A 13,700-nucleotide genomic window follows, 5' to 3' on the forward strand; every position below is an offset into this window, starting at 1 on the left:
TTAGTGAGTTAGGGTTAGCGACTGTCTTTTGGTTTGTTTATTTCTATCAGGCTAGCTAGCACTTTCTGTGGGAAATGGCTTATTTTGTTTATTATGTTGGCCTTGGTTCGCCCTGAGTTGTAGTGTCATGTTTTGTTTGACACTTTCTTTCGTTTAAAATAAATATCATTCTGTTGGAACATCTCGATCCTGGATTTTGGTTTGGGGATCGGAGAGGGAACATGCTAATTTATCTTTGTATGTTGCACCCTGACCCCCTGGACAGGGGCGTAACAGACCAGTACACTTATAGTACTTTGTACTTTGCCACATTTATCTTCTTCTTAGCAAGTTTCATGCATTCTGCTTCTCCAACGTTTTTAAGAGCTGTTGATGATGTCAAATGCAGCTTACGGCCACACCGCTCTCTAAGCGCCCGATCTCGTCCGATCTCGGCAGCCAAATAGAGCCGGGCCTGGTTAGTACTTGGTAGGAAGACCGCGTGGGAATACCAGGTGCTGTAAGCTTTTTTGCTTGGGTTTACGGGCAGCACAAGCTGGTGTTACTGCCTATTTATTCATAGAAATTGTTCTATATTTTCATCAAATTTTGTTCTTTCATTACTGTTTTGCTACTTTATTGGTTTGTCAACCATCGTGCTTCATTACTAGTAGACCATGTTACGGTCCTGGCCATATGTGTTGTTTTTGATATGTTGTTCTTATAGGTGCCCTGCCTGATTGGCCGGATTGAGGGGCAGTACAGGAAGCTGATTGGTCCATCCTACACTTCCTGGAGTTTTAAAAGTACGGTTCCCAACAGCTAGCGAGGCTCTTTCTGGCAGCAGCACCTGTTTGCTGTTCTTGGTTTCCAAACCTTATTTAGCATTTTTGAATTGTTAGGTTTTGTGCCGTGGTTTTGTTTATAAATTGTATATTTTGTAATTCGTATTAAATCTGTAGGGGTGAACAGCCATTTTCTTTGGACTGTTTTCACATTAGGGAGTTAGGGTTAGCGACTGTCTTTTGGTTTGTTTATTTCTATCAGGCTAGCTAGCACTTTCTGTGGGAAATGGCTTATTTTGTTTATTATGTTGGCCTTGGTTCGCCCTGAGTTGTAGTGTCATGTTTTGTTTGACACTTTCTTTCGTTTAAAATAAATATCATTCTGTTGGAACATCTCGATCCTGGATTTTGGTTTGGGGATCGGAGAGGGAACATGCTAATTTATCTTTGTATGTTGCACCCTGACCCCCTGGACAGGGGCGTAACAGACCATTACAGTTATAGTACTTTGTACTTTGCCACATTTGTCTTCTTCTTAGTAAGTGTCATGCATTCTGCTTCTCCAACGTTTTTAAGAGCTGTTGATGATGTCAAATGCAGCTTACGGCCACACCGCTCTCTAAGCGCCCAATCTCGTCCGATCTCGGCAGCCAAATAGAGCCGGGCCTGGTTAGTACTTGGTAGGAAGACCGCCTGGGAATACCAGGTGTTGTAAGCTTTTTTGCTTGGGTTTACGGGCAGCACAAGCTGGTGTTACTGCCTATTTATTCATAGAAATTGTTCTATATTTTCATCAAATTTTGTTCTTTCATTGCTGTTTTGCTACTTTATTGGTTTTTCAACCATCGTGCTTCATTACTAGTAGACCATGTTAGGGTCCTGGCCATATGTGTTGTTTTTGATCTGTTGTTCTTATAGGTGCCCTGCCTGATTGGCCGGATTGAGGGGCAGTACAGGAAGCTGATTGGTCCATCCTACACTTCCTGGAGTTTTAAAAGTACGGTTCCCAACAGCTAGCGAGGCTCTTTCTGGCAGCAGCACCTGTTTGCTGTTCTTGGTTTCCAAACCTTATTTAGCATTTTTGAATTGTTAGGTTTTGTGCCGTGGTTTTGTTTATAAATTGTATATTTTGTAAATAGTATTAAATCTGTAGGGGTGAACAGCCATTTTCTTTTGATTGTTTTCTCTTGTTTTCACATTAGGGAGTTAGGGTTAGCGACTGTCTTTTGGTTTGTTTATTTCTATCAGGCTAGCTAGCACTTTCTGTGGGAAATGGCTTATTTTGTTTATTATGTTGGCCTTGGTTCGCCCTGAGTTGTAGTGTCATGTTTTGTTTGACACTTTCTTTCGTTTAAAATAAATATCATTCTGTTGGAACATCTCGATCCTGGATTTTGGTTTGGGGATCGGAGAGGGAACATGCTAATTTATCTTTGTATGTTGCACCCTGACCCCCTGGACAGGGGCGTAACAGACCAGTACAGTTATAGTACTTTGTACTTTGCCACATTTATCTTCTTCTTAGCAAGTTTCATGCATTCTGCTTCTCCAACGTTTTTAAGAGCTGTTGATGATGTCAAATGCAGCTTACGGCCACACCGCTCTCTAAGCGCCCGATCTCGTCCGATCTCAGCAGCCAAATAGAGCCGGGCCTGGTTAGTACTTGGTAGGAAGACCGCGTGGGAATACCAGGTGCTGTAAGCTTTTTTGCTTGGGTTTACGGGCAGCACAAGCTGGTGTTACTGCCTATTTATTCATAGAAATTGTTCTATATTTTCATCAAATTTTGTTCTTTCATTACTGTTTTGCTACTTTATTGGTTTGTCAACCATCGTGCTTCATTACTAGTAGACCATGTTACGGTCCTGGCCATATGTGTTGTTTTTATTTTCTTGTTCTTATATGTGCCCTGCCTGATTGGCCGGATTGGGGGGCAGTACAGGAAGCTGATTGGTCCATCCTACACTTCCTGGAGTTTTAAAAGTACGGTTCCCAACAGCTAGCGAGGCTCTTTCTGGCAGCAGCACCTGTTTGCTGTTCTTGGTTTCCAAACTTTATTTAGCATTTTTGAATTGTTAGGTTTTATGCCGTGGTTTTGTTTATAAATTGTATATTTTGTAAATAGTATTAAATCTGTAGGGGTGAACTGCCATTTTCTTTGGATTGTTTTCACATTTGGGAGTTAGGGTTAGCGACTGTCTTTTGGTTTGTTTATTTCTATCAGGCTAGCTAGCACTTTCTGTGGGAAATGGCTTATTTTGTTTATTATGTTGGCCTTGGTTCGCCCTGAGTTGTAGTGTCATGTTTTGTTTGACACTTTCTTTCGTTTAAAATAAATATCATTCTGTTGGAACATCTCGATCCTGGATTTTGGTTTGGGGATCGGAGAGGGAACATGCTAATTTATCTTTGTATGTTGCACCCTGACCCCCTGGACAGGGGCATAACAGACCAGTACAGTTATAGTACTTTGTACTTTGCCACATTTATCTTCTTCTTAGCAAGTGTCATGCATTCTGCTTCTCCAGCGATTTTAAGAGCTGTTGATGATGTCAAATGCAGCTTACGGCCACACCGCTCTCTAAGCGCCCGATCTCGTCCGATCTCGGCAGCCAAATAGAGCCGGGCCTGGTTAGTACTTGGTAGGAAGACCGCCTGGGAATACCAGGTGCTGTAAGCTTTTTTGCTTGGGTTTACGGGCAGCACAAGCTGGTGTTACTGCCTATTTATTCATAGAAATTGTTCTATATTTTTATCAAATTTTGTTCTTTCATTGCTGTTTTGCTACTTTATTGGTTTGTCAACCATCGTGCTTCATTACTAGTAGACCATGTTACGGTCCTGGCCATATGTGTTGTTTTTATTTTGTTGTTCTTATAGGTGCCCTGCCTGATTGGCCGGGTTGGGGGGCAGTACAGGAAGCTGATTGGTCCATCCTACACTTCCTGGAGTTTTAAAAGTACGGTTCCCAACAGCTAGCGAGGCTCTTTCTGGCAGCAACACCTGTTTGCTGTTCTTGGTTTCCAAACCTTATTTAGCATTTTTGAATTGTTAGGTTTTGTGCCGTGGTTTTGTTTATAAATTGTATATTTTGTAATTCGTATTAAATCTGTAGGGGTGAACAGCCATTTTCTTTTGATTGTTTTCTCTTGTTTTCACATTAGGGAGTTAGGGTTAGCGACTGTCTTTTGGTTTGTTTATTTCTATCAGGCTAGCTAGCACTTTCTGTGGGAAATGGCTTATTTTGTTTATTATGTTGGCCTTGGTTCGCCCTGAGTTGTAGTGTCATGTTTTGTTTGACACTTTCTTTCGTTTAAAATAAATATCATTCTGTTGGAACATCTCGATCCTGGATTTTGGTTTGGGGATCGGAGAGGGAACATGCTAATTTATCTTTGTATGTTGCACCCTGACCCCCTGGACAGGGGCGTAACAGACCAGTACAGTTATAGTACTTTGTACTTTGCCACATTTATCTTCTTCTTAGCAAGTTTCATGCATTCTGCTTCTCCAACGTTTTTAAGAGCTGTTGATGATGTCAAATGCAGCTTACGGCCACACCGCTCTCTAAGCGCCCGATCTCGTCCGATCTCGGCAGCCAAATAAAGCCGGGCCTGGTTTCTACTTGGTAGGAAGACCGCGTGGGAATACCAGGTGCTGTAAGCTTTTTTGCTTGGGTTTACGGGCAGCACAAGCTGGTGTTACTGCCTATTTATTCATAGAAATTGTTCTATATTTTCATCAAATTTTGTTCTTTCATTACTGTTTTGCTACTTTATTGGTTTGTCAACCATCGTGCTTCATTACTAGTAGACCATGTTACGGTCCTGGCCATATGTGTTGTTTTTATTTTCTTGTTCTTATAGGTGCCCTGCCTGATTGGCCGGATTGGGGGGCAGTACAGGAAGCTGATTGGTCCATCCTACACTTCCTGGAGTTTTAAAAGTACGGTTCCCAACAGCTAGCGAGGCTCTTTCTGGCAGCAGCACCTGTTTGCTGTTCTTGGTTTCCAAACTTTATTTAGCATTTTTGAATTGTTAGGTTTTATGCCGTGGTTTTGTTTATAAATTGTATATTTTGTAAATAGTATTAAATCTGTAGGGGTGAACTGCCATTTTCTTTGGATTGTTTTCACATTTGGGAGTTAGGGTTAGCGACTGTCTTTTGGTTTGTTTATTTCTATCAGGCTAGCTAGCACTTTCTGTGGGAAATGGCTTATTTTGTTTATTATGTTGGCCTTGGTTCGCCCTGAGTTGTAGTGTCATGTTTTGTTTGACACTTTCTTTCGTTTAAAATAAATATCATTCTGTTGGAACATCTCGATCCTGGATTTTGGTTTGGGGATCGGAGAGGGAACATGCTAATTTATCTTTGTATGTTGCACCCTGACCCCCTGGACAGGGGCGTAACAGACCAGTACAGTTATAGTACTTTGTACTTTGCCACATTTATCTTCTTCTTAGCAAGTGTCATGCATTCTGCTTCTCCAGCGTTTTTAAGAGCTGTTGATGATGTCAAATGCAGCTTACGGCCACACCGCTCTCTAAGCGCCCGATCTCGTCCGATCTCGGCAGCCAAATAGAGCCGGGCCTGGTTAGTACTTGGTAGGAAGACCGCCCAGGAATACCAGGTGCTGTAAGCTTTTTTGCTTGGGTTTACGGGCAGCACAAGCTGGTGTTACTGCCTATTTATTCATAGAAATTTTTCTATATTTTCATCAAATTTTGTTTTTTCATTGCTGTTTTGCTACTTTATTGTTTTTTCAACCATCGTGCTTCATTACTAGTAGACCATGTTACGGTCCTGGCCATATGTGTTGTTTTTTTTTTCTCGTTCTTATAGGTGCCCTGCCTGATTGGCCGGATTGAGGGGCAGGACAGGAAGCTGATTGGTCCATCCTACACTTCCTGGAGTTTTAAAAGTACGGTTCCCAACAGCTAGCGAGGCTCTTTCTGGCAGCAGCACCTGTTTGCTGTTCTTGGTTTCCAAACCTTATTTAGCATTTTTGAATTGTTAGGTTTTGTGCCGTGGTTTTGTTTATAAATTGTATATTTTGTAAATAGTATTAAATCTGTAGGGGTGAACTGCCATTTTCTTGGACTGTTTTCCCATTAGGGAGTAAGGGTTAGCGACTGTCTTTTGGTTTGTTTATTTCTATCAGGCTAGCTAGCACTTTCTGTGGGAAATAGCTTATTTTGTTTATTATGTTGGCCTTGGTTCGCCCTGAGTTGTAGTGTCATGTTTTGTTTGACACTTTCTTTCGTTTAAAATAAATATCATTCTGTTGGAACATCTCGATCCTGGATTTTGGTTTGGGGATCGGAGAGGGAACATGCTAATTTATCTTTGTATGTTGCACCCTGACCCCCTAGACAGGGGCGTAACAGACCAGTACAGTTATAGTACTTTGTACTTTGCCACATTTATCTTCTTCTTAGCGAGTGTCATGCATTCTGCTTCTCCAGCGTTTTTAAGAGCTGTTGATGATGTCAAATGCAGCTTACGGCCGCACCGCTCTCTAAGCGCCCGATCTCGTCCGATCTCGGCAGCCAAATAGAGCCGGGCCTGGTTAGTACTTGGTAGGAAGACCGCCTGGGAATACCAGGTGCTGTAAGCTTTTTTGCTTGGGTTTACGGGCAGCACAAGCTGGTGTTACTGCCTATTTATTCATAGAAATTGTTCCATATTTTCATCAAATTTTGTTCTTTCATTGCTATTTTGCTACTTTATTGGTTTGTCAACCATCGTGCTTCATTACTAGTAGACCATGTTACGGTCCTGGCCATATGTGTTGTTTTTATTTTGTTGTTCTTATAGGTGCCCTGCCTGATTGGCCGGATTGGGGGGCAGTACAGGAAGCTGATTGGTCCATCCTACACTTCCTGGAGTTTTAAAAGTACGGTTCCCAACAGCTAGCGAGGCTCTTTCTGGCAGCAGCACCTGTTTGCTGTTCTTGGTTTCCAAACCTTATTTAGCATTTTTGAATTGTTAGGTTTTGTGCCGTGGTTTTGTCTATAAATTGTATATTTTGTAAATAGTATTAAATCTGTAGTGGTGAACAGCCATTTTCTTTTGATTGTTTTCTCTTGTTTTCACATTAGGGAGTTAGGGTTAGCGACTGTCTTTTGGTTTGTTTATTTCTATCAGGCTAGCTAGCACTTTCTGTGGGAAATGGCTTATTTTGTTTATTATGTTGGCCTTGGTTCGCCCTGAGTTGTAGTGTCATGTTTTGTTTGACACTTTCTTTCGTTTAAAATAAATATCATTCTGTTGGAACATCTCGATCCTGGATTATGGTTTGGAGACCGGAGAGGGAACATCCTAATTTATCTTTGTATGTTGCACCCTGACCCCCTAGACAGGGGCGTAACAGACCAGTACAGTTATAGTACTTTGTACTTTGCCACATTTATCTTCTTCTTAGCAAGTGTTATGCATTCTGCTTCTACAGTGTTTTTAGGAGCTGTTGATGATATCAAATGCAGCTTACGGCCACACCGCTCTCTAAGCGCCCGATCTCGTCCGATCTCGTCCGATCTCGGCAGCCAAATAGAGCCGGGCCTGGTTAGTACTTGGTAGGAAGACCGCCTGGGAATACCAGGTGCTGTAAGCTTTTTTGCTTGGGTTTACGGGCAGCACAAGCTGGTGTTACTGCCTATTTATTCCTAGAAATTGTTCTATATTTTCATCAAATTTTGTTCTTTCATTGCTGTTTTGCTACTTTATTGGTTTGTCAACCATCGTGCTTCTTTACTACTAGACCAGTACCGTTTTAGTACTTTGCCACATTTATCTTCTTCTTAGCGAGTGTCATGCATTCTGCTTCTCCAGCGTTTTTAGGAGCTGTTGATGATGTCAAATGCAGCTTACGGCCACACCGCTCTCTAAGCGCCCGATCTCGTCCGATCTCGGGAGCCAAATAAGGCCGGGCCTAGTTAGTACTTGGTTGGAAGACCGCCTGGGAATACCAGGTGCTGTAAGCTTTTTTGCTTGGGTTTACGGGCAGCACAAGCTGGTGTTACTGCCTATTTATTCATAGAAATTGTTCCATATTTTCATCAAATTTTGTTCTTTCATTGCTATTTTGATAATTTATTGGTTTGTCAACCATCGTGCTTCATTACTAGTAGACCATGTTACGGTCCTGGCCATATGTGTTGTTTTTTTTTTGTTGTTCTTATAGGTGCCCTGCCTGATTGGCCGGATTGGGGGGCAGTACAGGAAGCTGATTGGTCCATCCTACACTTCCTGGAGTTTTAAAAGTACGGTTCCCAACAGCTAGCGAGGCTCTTTCTGGCAGCAGCACCTGTTTGCTGTTCTTGGTTTCCAAACCTTATTTAGCATTTTTGAATTGTTAGGTTTTGTGCCGTGGTTTTGTCTATAAATTGTATATTTTGTAAATAGTTTTAAATCTGTAGGGGTGAACAGCCATTTTCTTTTGATTGTTTTCTCTTGTTTTCACATTAGGGAGTTAGGGTTAGCGAGTGTCTTTTGGTTTGTTTATTTCTATCAGGCTAGCTAGCACTTTCTGTGGGAAATGGCTTTTTTTGTTTATTATGTTGGCCTTGGTTCGCCCTGAGTTGTAGTGTCATGTTTTGTTTGACACTTTCTTTCGTTTAAAATAAATATCATTCTGTTGGAACATCTCGATACTGGAGTTTGGTTTGGGGATCGGAGAGGGAACATGCTAATTTATCTTTGTATGTTGCACCCTGACCCCCTGGACAGGGGCGTAACAGACCAGTACAGTTATATTACTTTGTACTTTGCCACATTTATCTTCTTCTTAGCAAGTGTCATGCATTCTGCTTCTCCAGCGTTTTTAAGAGCTGTTGATGATGTCAAATGCAGCTTACGGCCACACCGCTCTCTAAGCGCCGGATCTCGTCCGATCTCGGCAGCCAAATAGAGCCGGGCCTGGTTAGTACTTGGTAGGAAGACCGCCTGGGAATACCAGGTGCTTTAAGCTTTTTTGCTTGGGTTTACGGGCAGCACAAGCTGGTGTTACTGCCTATTTATTCATAGAAATTGTTCTATATTTTAATCAAATTTTGTTCTTTCATTGCTGTTGTTTTGCTACTTTATTGGTTTCTCAACCATCGTGCTTCATTACTAGTAGACCATGTTAAATAAATTGTATATTTTGTAAATAGTATTAAATCTGTAGGGGTGAACTGCCATTTTCTTGGACTGTTTTCACATTAGGGAGTAAGGGTTAGCGACTGTCTTTTGGTTTGTTTATTTCTATCAGGCTAGCTAGCACTTTCTATGGGAAATGGCTTATTTTGTTTATTATGTTGGCCTTGGTTCGCCCTGAGTTGTAGTGTCATGTTTTGTTTGACACTTTCTTTCGTTTAAAATAAATATCATTCTGTTGGAACATCTCGATCCTGGATTTTGGTTTGGGGATCGGAGAGGGAACATGCTAATTTATCTTTGTATGTTGCACCCTGACCCCCTGGACAGGGGCGTAACAGACCAGTACAGTTATAGTACTTTGTACTTTGCCACATTTATCTTCTTCTTAGCATGTTTCATGCATTCTGCTTCTCCAACGTTTTTATGCAGCTTACGGCCACACCGCTCTCTAAGCGCCCGATCTCGTCCGATCTCGGCAGCCAAATAGAGCCGGGCCTGGTTAGTACTTGGTAGGAAGACCGCCTGGGAATACCAGGTGATGTAAGCTTTTTTGCTTGGGTTTACGGGCAGCACAAACTGGTGTTACTGTCTATTTATTCATAGAAATTGTTGTATATTTTCATCAAATTTTGTTCTTTCATTGCTGTTTTGCTACTTTATTGGTTTGTCAACCATCGTGCTTCATTACTAGTAGACCATGTTACGGTCCTGGCCATATGTGTTGTTTTTATTTTGTTGTTCTTATAGGTGCCCTGCCTGATTGGCCGGATTGGGGGGCAGTACAGGAAGCTGATTGGTCCATCCTACACTTCCTGGAGTTTTAAAAGTACGGTTCCCAACAGCTAGCGAGGCTCTTTCTGGCAGCAACACCTGTTTGCTGTTCTTGGTTTCCAAACCTTATTTAGCATTTTTGAATTGTTAGGTTTTGTGCCGTGGTTTTGTTTATAAATTGTATATTTTGTAATTCGTATTAAATCTGTAGGGGTGAACAGCCATTTTCTTTGGACTGTTTTCACATTAGGGAGTTAGGGTTAGCGACTGTCTTTTGGATTGTTTATTTCTATCAGGCTAGCTAGCACTTTCTGTGGGAAATGGCTTATTTTGTTTATTATGTTGGCCTTGGTTCGCCCTGAGTTGTAGTGTCATGTTTTGTTTGACACTTTCTTTCGTTTAAAATAAATATCATTCTGTTGGAACATCTCGATCCTGGATTTTGGTTTGGGGATCGGAGAGGGAACATGCTAATTTATCTTTGTATGTTGCACCCTGACCCCCTGGACAGGGGCGTAACAGACCAGTACAGTTATAGTACTTTGTACTTTGCCACATTTATCTTCTTCTTAGCAAGTTTCATGCATTCTGCTTCTCCAACGTTTTTAAGAGCTGTTGATGATGTCAAATGCAGCTTACGACCACACCGCTCTCTAAGCGCCCGATCTCGTCCGATCTCGGCAGCCAAATAAAGCCGGGCCTGGTTTCTACTTGGTAGGAAGACCGCGTGGGAATACCAGGTGCTGTAAGCTTTTTTGCTTGGGTTTACGGGCAGCACAAGCTGGTGTTACTGCCTATTTATTCATAGAAATTGTTCTATATTTTCATCAAATTTTGTTCTTTCATTACTGTTTTGCTACTTTATTGGTTTGTCAACCATCGTGCTTCATTACTAGTAGACCATGTTACGGTCCTGGCCATATGTGTTGTTTTTATTTTCTTGTTCTTATAGGTGCCCTGCCTGATTGGCCGGATTGGGGGGCAGTACAGGAAGCTGATTGGTCCATCCTACACTTCCTGGAGTTTTAAAAGTACGGTTCCCAACAGCTAGCGAGGCTCTTTCTGGCAGCAGCACCTGTTTGCTGTTCTTGGTTTCCAAACTTTATTTAGCATTTTTGAATTGTTAGGTTTTATGCCGTGGTTTTGTTTATAAATTGTATATTTTGTAAATAGTATTAAATCTGTAGGGGTGAACTGCCATTTTCTTTGGATTGTTTTCACATTTGGGAGTTAGGGTTAGCGACTGTCTTTTGGTTTGTTTATTTCTATCAGGCTAGCTAGCACTTTCTGTGGGAAATGGCTTATTTTGTTTATTATGTTGGCCTTGGTTCGCCCTGAGTTGTAGTGTCATGTTTTGTTTGACACTTTCTTTCGTTTAAAATAAATATCATTCTGTTGGAACATCTCGATCCTGGATTTTGGTTTGGGGATCGGAGAGGGAACATGCTAATTTATCTTTGTATGTTGCACCCTGACCCCCTGGACAGGGGCGTAACAGACCAGTACAGTTATAGTACTTTGTACTTTGCCACATTTATCTTCTTCTTAGCAAGTGTCATGCATTCTGCTTCTCCAGCGTTTTTAAGAGCTGTTGATGATGTCAAATGCAGCTTACGGCCACACCGCTCTCTAAGCGCCCGATCTCGTCCGATCTCGGCAGCCAAATAGAGCCGGGCCTGGTTAGTACTTGGTAGGAAGACCGCCCAGGAATACCAGGTGCTGTAAGCTTTTTTGCTTGGGTTTACGGGCAGCACAAGCTGGTGTTACTGCCTATTTATTCATAGAAATTTTTCTATATTTTCATCAAATTTTGTTTTTTCATTGCTGTTTTGCTACTTTATTGTTTTTTCAACCATCGTGCTTCATTACTAGTAGACCATGTTACGGTCCTGGCCATATGTGTTGTTTTTTTTTTCTCGTTCTTATAGGTGCCCTGCCTGATTGGCCGGATTGAGGGGCAGTACAGGAAGCTGATTGGTCCATCCTACACTTCCTGGAGTTTTAAAAGTACGGTTCCCAACAGCTAGCGAGGCTCTTTCTGGCAGCAGCACCTGTTTGCTGTTCTTGGTTTCCAAACCTTATTTAGCATTTTTGAATTGTTAGGTTTTGTGCCGTGGTTTTGTTTATAAATTGTATATTTTGTAAATAATATTAAATCTGTAGGGGTGAACTGCCATTTTCTTGGACTGTTTTCCCATTAGGGAGTAAGGGTTAGCGACTGTCTTTTGGTTTGTTTATTTCTATCAGGCTAGCTAGCACTTTCTGTGGGAAATAGCTTATTTTGTTTATTATGTTGGCCTTGGTTCGCCCTGAGTTGTAGTGTCATGTTTTGTTTGACACTTTCTTTCGTTTAAAATAAATATCATTCTGTTGGAACATCTCGATCCTGGATTTTGGTTTGGGGATCGGAGAGGGAACATGCTAATTTATCTTTGTATGTTGCACCCTGACCCCCTAGACAGGGGCGTAACAGACCAGTACAGTTATAGTACTTTGTACTTTGCCACATTTATCTTCTTCTTAGCGAGTGTCATGCATTCTGCTTCTCCAGCGTTTTTAAGAGCTGTTGATGATGTCAAATGCAGCTTACGGCCGCACCGCTCTTTAAGCGCCCGATCTCGTCCGATCTCGGCAGCCAAATAGAGCCGGGCCTGGTTAGTACTTGGTAGGAAGACCGCCTGGGAATACCAGGTGCTGTAAGCTTTTTTGCTTGGGTTTACGGGCAGCACAAGCTGGTGTTACTGCCTATTTATTCATAGAAATTGTTCCATATTTTCATCAAATTTTGTTCTTTCATTGCTATTTTGCTACTTTATTGGTTTGTCAACCATCGTGCTTCATTACTAGTAGACCATGTTACGGTCCTGGCCATATGTGTTGTTTTTATTTTGTTGTTCTTATAGGTGCCCTGCCTGATTGGCCGGATTGGGGGGCAGTACAGGAAGCTGATTGGTCCATCCTACACTTCCTGGAGTTTTAAAAGTACGGTTCCCAACAGCTAGCGAGGCTCTTTCTGGCAGCAGCACCTGTTTGCTGTTCTTGGTTTCCAAACCTTATTTAGCATTTTTGAATTGTTAGGTTTTGTGCCGTGGTTTTGTCTATAAATTGTATATTTTGTAAATAGTATTAAATCTGTAGAGGTGAACTGCCATTTTCTTTGGACAGTTTTCACATTAGGGAGTTAGGGTTAGCGACTGTCTTTTGGTTTGTTTATTTCTATCAGGCTAGCTAGCACTTTCTGTGGGAAATGGCTTAATTTGTTTATTATGTTGGCCTTGGTTCGCCCTGAGTTGTAGTGTCATGTTTTGTTTGACACTTTCTTTCGTTTAAAATAAATATCATTTTGTTGGAACATCTCGATCCTGGATTTTGGTTTGGGGATCGGAGAGGGAACATGCTAATTTATCTTTGTATGTTGCACCCTGACCCCCTAGACAGGGGCGTAACAGACCATTACAGTTATAGTACTTTGTACTTTGCCACATTTATCTTCTTCTTAGCAAGTGTCATGCATTCTGCTTCTCCAGCGTTTTTAAGAGCTTTTGATGATGTCAAATGCAGCTTACGGCCACACTGCTCTCTAAGCGCCCGATCTCGTCTGATCTCGTCCGATCTCGGCAGCCAAATAAAGCCGGGCCTGGTTAGTACTTGGTAGGAAGACCGCCCGGGAATACCAGGTGCTGTAAGCTTTTTTGCTTGGGTTTACGGGCAGCACAAGCTGGTGTTACTGCCTATTTATTCATAGAAATTGTTCTATATTTTCATCAAATTTTGTTCTTTCATTACTGTTTTGCTACTTTATTGGTTTGTCAACCATCGTGCTTCATTACTAGTAGACCATGTTACGGTCCTGGCCATATGTGTTGTTTTTATTTTCTTGTTCTTATAGGTGCCCTGCCTGATTGGCCGGATTGGGGGGCAGTACAGGAAGCTGATTGGTCCATCCTACACTTCCTGGAGTTTTCAAAGTACGGTTCCCAACAGCTAGCGAGGCTCTTTCTGGCAGCAGCACCTGTTTGCTGTTCT

General features: G+C 41.8%; 15 pseudogenes; all 15 read left to right on the top strand.

The window, feature by feature from the left end:
* The first annotated feature begins 387 nt into the window (after positions 1 to 387).
* On the top strand, positions 388 to 506 carry LOC137109680 (5S ribosomal RNA; annotated as a pseudogene).
* An 857-nt stretch (positions 507 to 1,363) lies between these two features.
* LOC137109859 (5S ribosomal RNA) lies at positions 1,364 to 1,482 on the top strand (annotated as a pseudogene).
* An 867-nt stretch (positions 1,483 to 2,349) lies between these two features.
* Positions 2,350 to 2,468, top strand: LOC137109795 (5S ribosomal RNA; annotated as a pseudogene).
* An 857-nt stretch (positions 2,469 to 3,325) lies between these two features.
* Positions 3,326 to 3,444, top strand: LOC137109597 (5S ribosomal RNA; annotated as a pseudogene).
* Positions 3,445 to 4,311: 867 nt separating this feature from the next.
* On the top strand, positions 4,312 to 4,430 carry LOC137109926 (5S ribosomal RNA; annotated as a pseudogene).
* An 857-nt stretch (positions 4,431 to 5,287) lies between these two features.
* On the top strand, positions 5,288 to 5,406 carry LOC137109761 (5S ribosomal RNA; annotated as a pseudogene).
* Positions 5,407 to 6,262: 856 nt separating this feature from the next.
* On the top strand, positions 6,263 to 6,381 carry LOC137109733 (5S ribosomal RNA; annotated as a pseudogene).
* Positions 6,382 to 7,248: 867 nt separating this feature from the next.
* On the top strand, positions 7,249 to 7,377 carry LOC137109877 (5S ribosomal RNA; annotated as a pseudogene).
* Positions 7,378 to 7,628: 251 nt separating this feature from the next.
* LOC137109831 (5S ribosomal RNA) lies at positions 7,629 to 7,747 on the top strand (annotated as a pseudogene).
* An 867-nt stretch (positions 7,748 to 8,614) lies between these two features.
* Positions 8,615 to 8,733, top strand: LOC137109918 (5S ribosomal RNA; annotated as a pseudogene).
* A 598-nt stretch (positions 8,734 to 9,331) lies between these two features.
* On the top strand, positions 9,332 to 9,450 carry LOC137109772 (5S ribosomal RNA; annotated as a pseudogene).
* An 857-nt stretch (positions 9,451 to 10,307) lies between these two features.
* On the top strand, positions 10,308 to 10,426 carry LOC137109961 (5S ribosomal RNA; annotated as a pseudogene).
* Positions 10,427 to 11,283: 857 nt separating this feature from the next.
* LOC137109762 (5S ribosomal RNA) lies at positions 11,284 to 11,402 on the top strand (annotated as a pseudogene).
* Positions 11,403 to 12,258: 856 nt separating this feature from the next.
* Positions 12,259 to 12,377, top strand: LOC137109713 (5S ribosomal RNA; annotated as a pseudogene).
* Positions 12,378 to 13,234: 857 nt separating this feature from the next.
* Positions 13,235 to 13,363, top strand: LOC137109980 (5S ribosomal RNA; annotated as a pseudogene).
* Positions 13,364 to 13,700: the final 337 nt, after the last annotated feature.

The sequence above is a fragment of the Channa argus genome, unplaced genomic scaffold (assembly GCF_033026475.1).
Source record: "Channa argus isolate prfri unplaced genomic scaffold, Channa argus male v1.0 Contig004, whole genome shotgun sequence".
In the NCBI taxonomy this organism is placed as follows: Eukaryota; Metazoa; Chordata; class Actinopteri; order Anabantiformes; family Channidae; genus Channa; species Channa argus.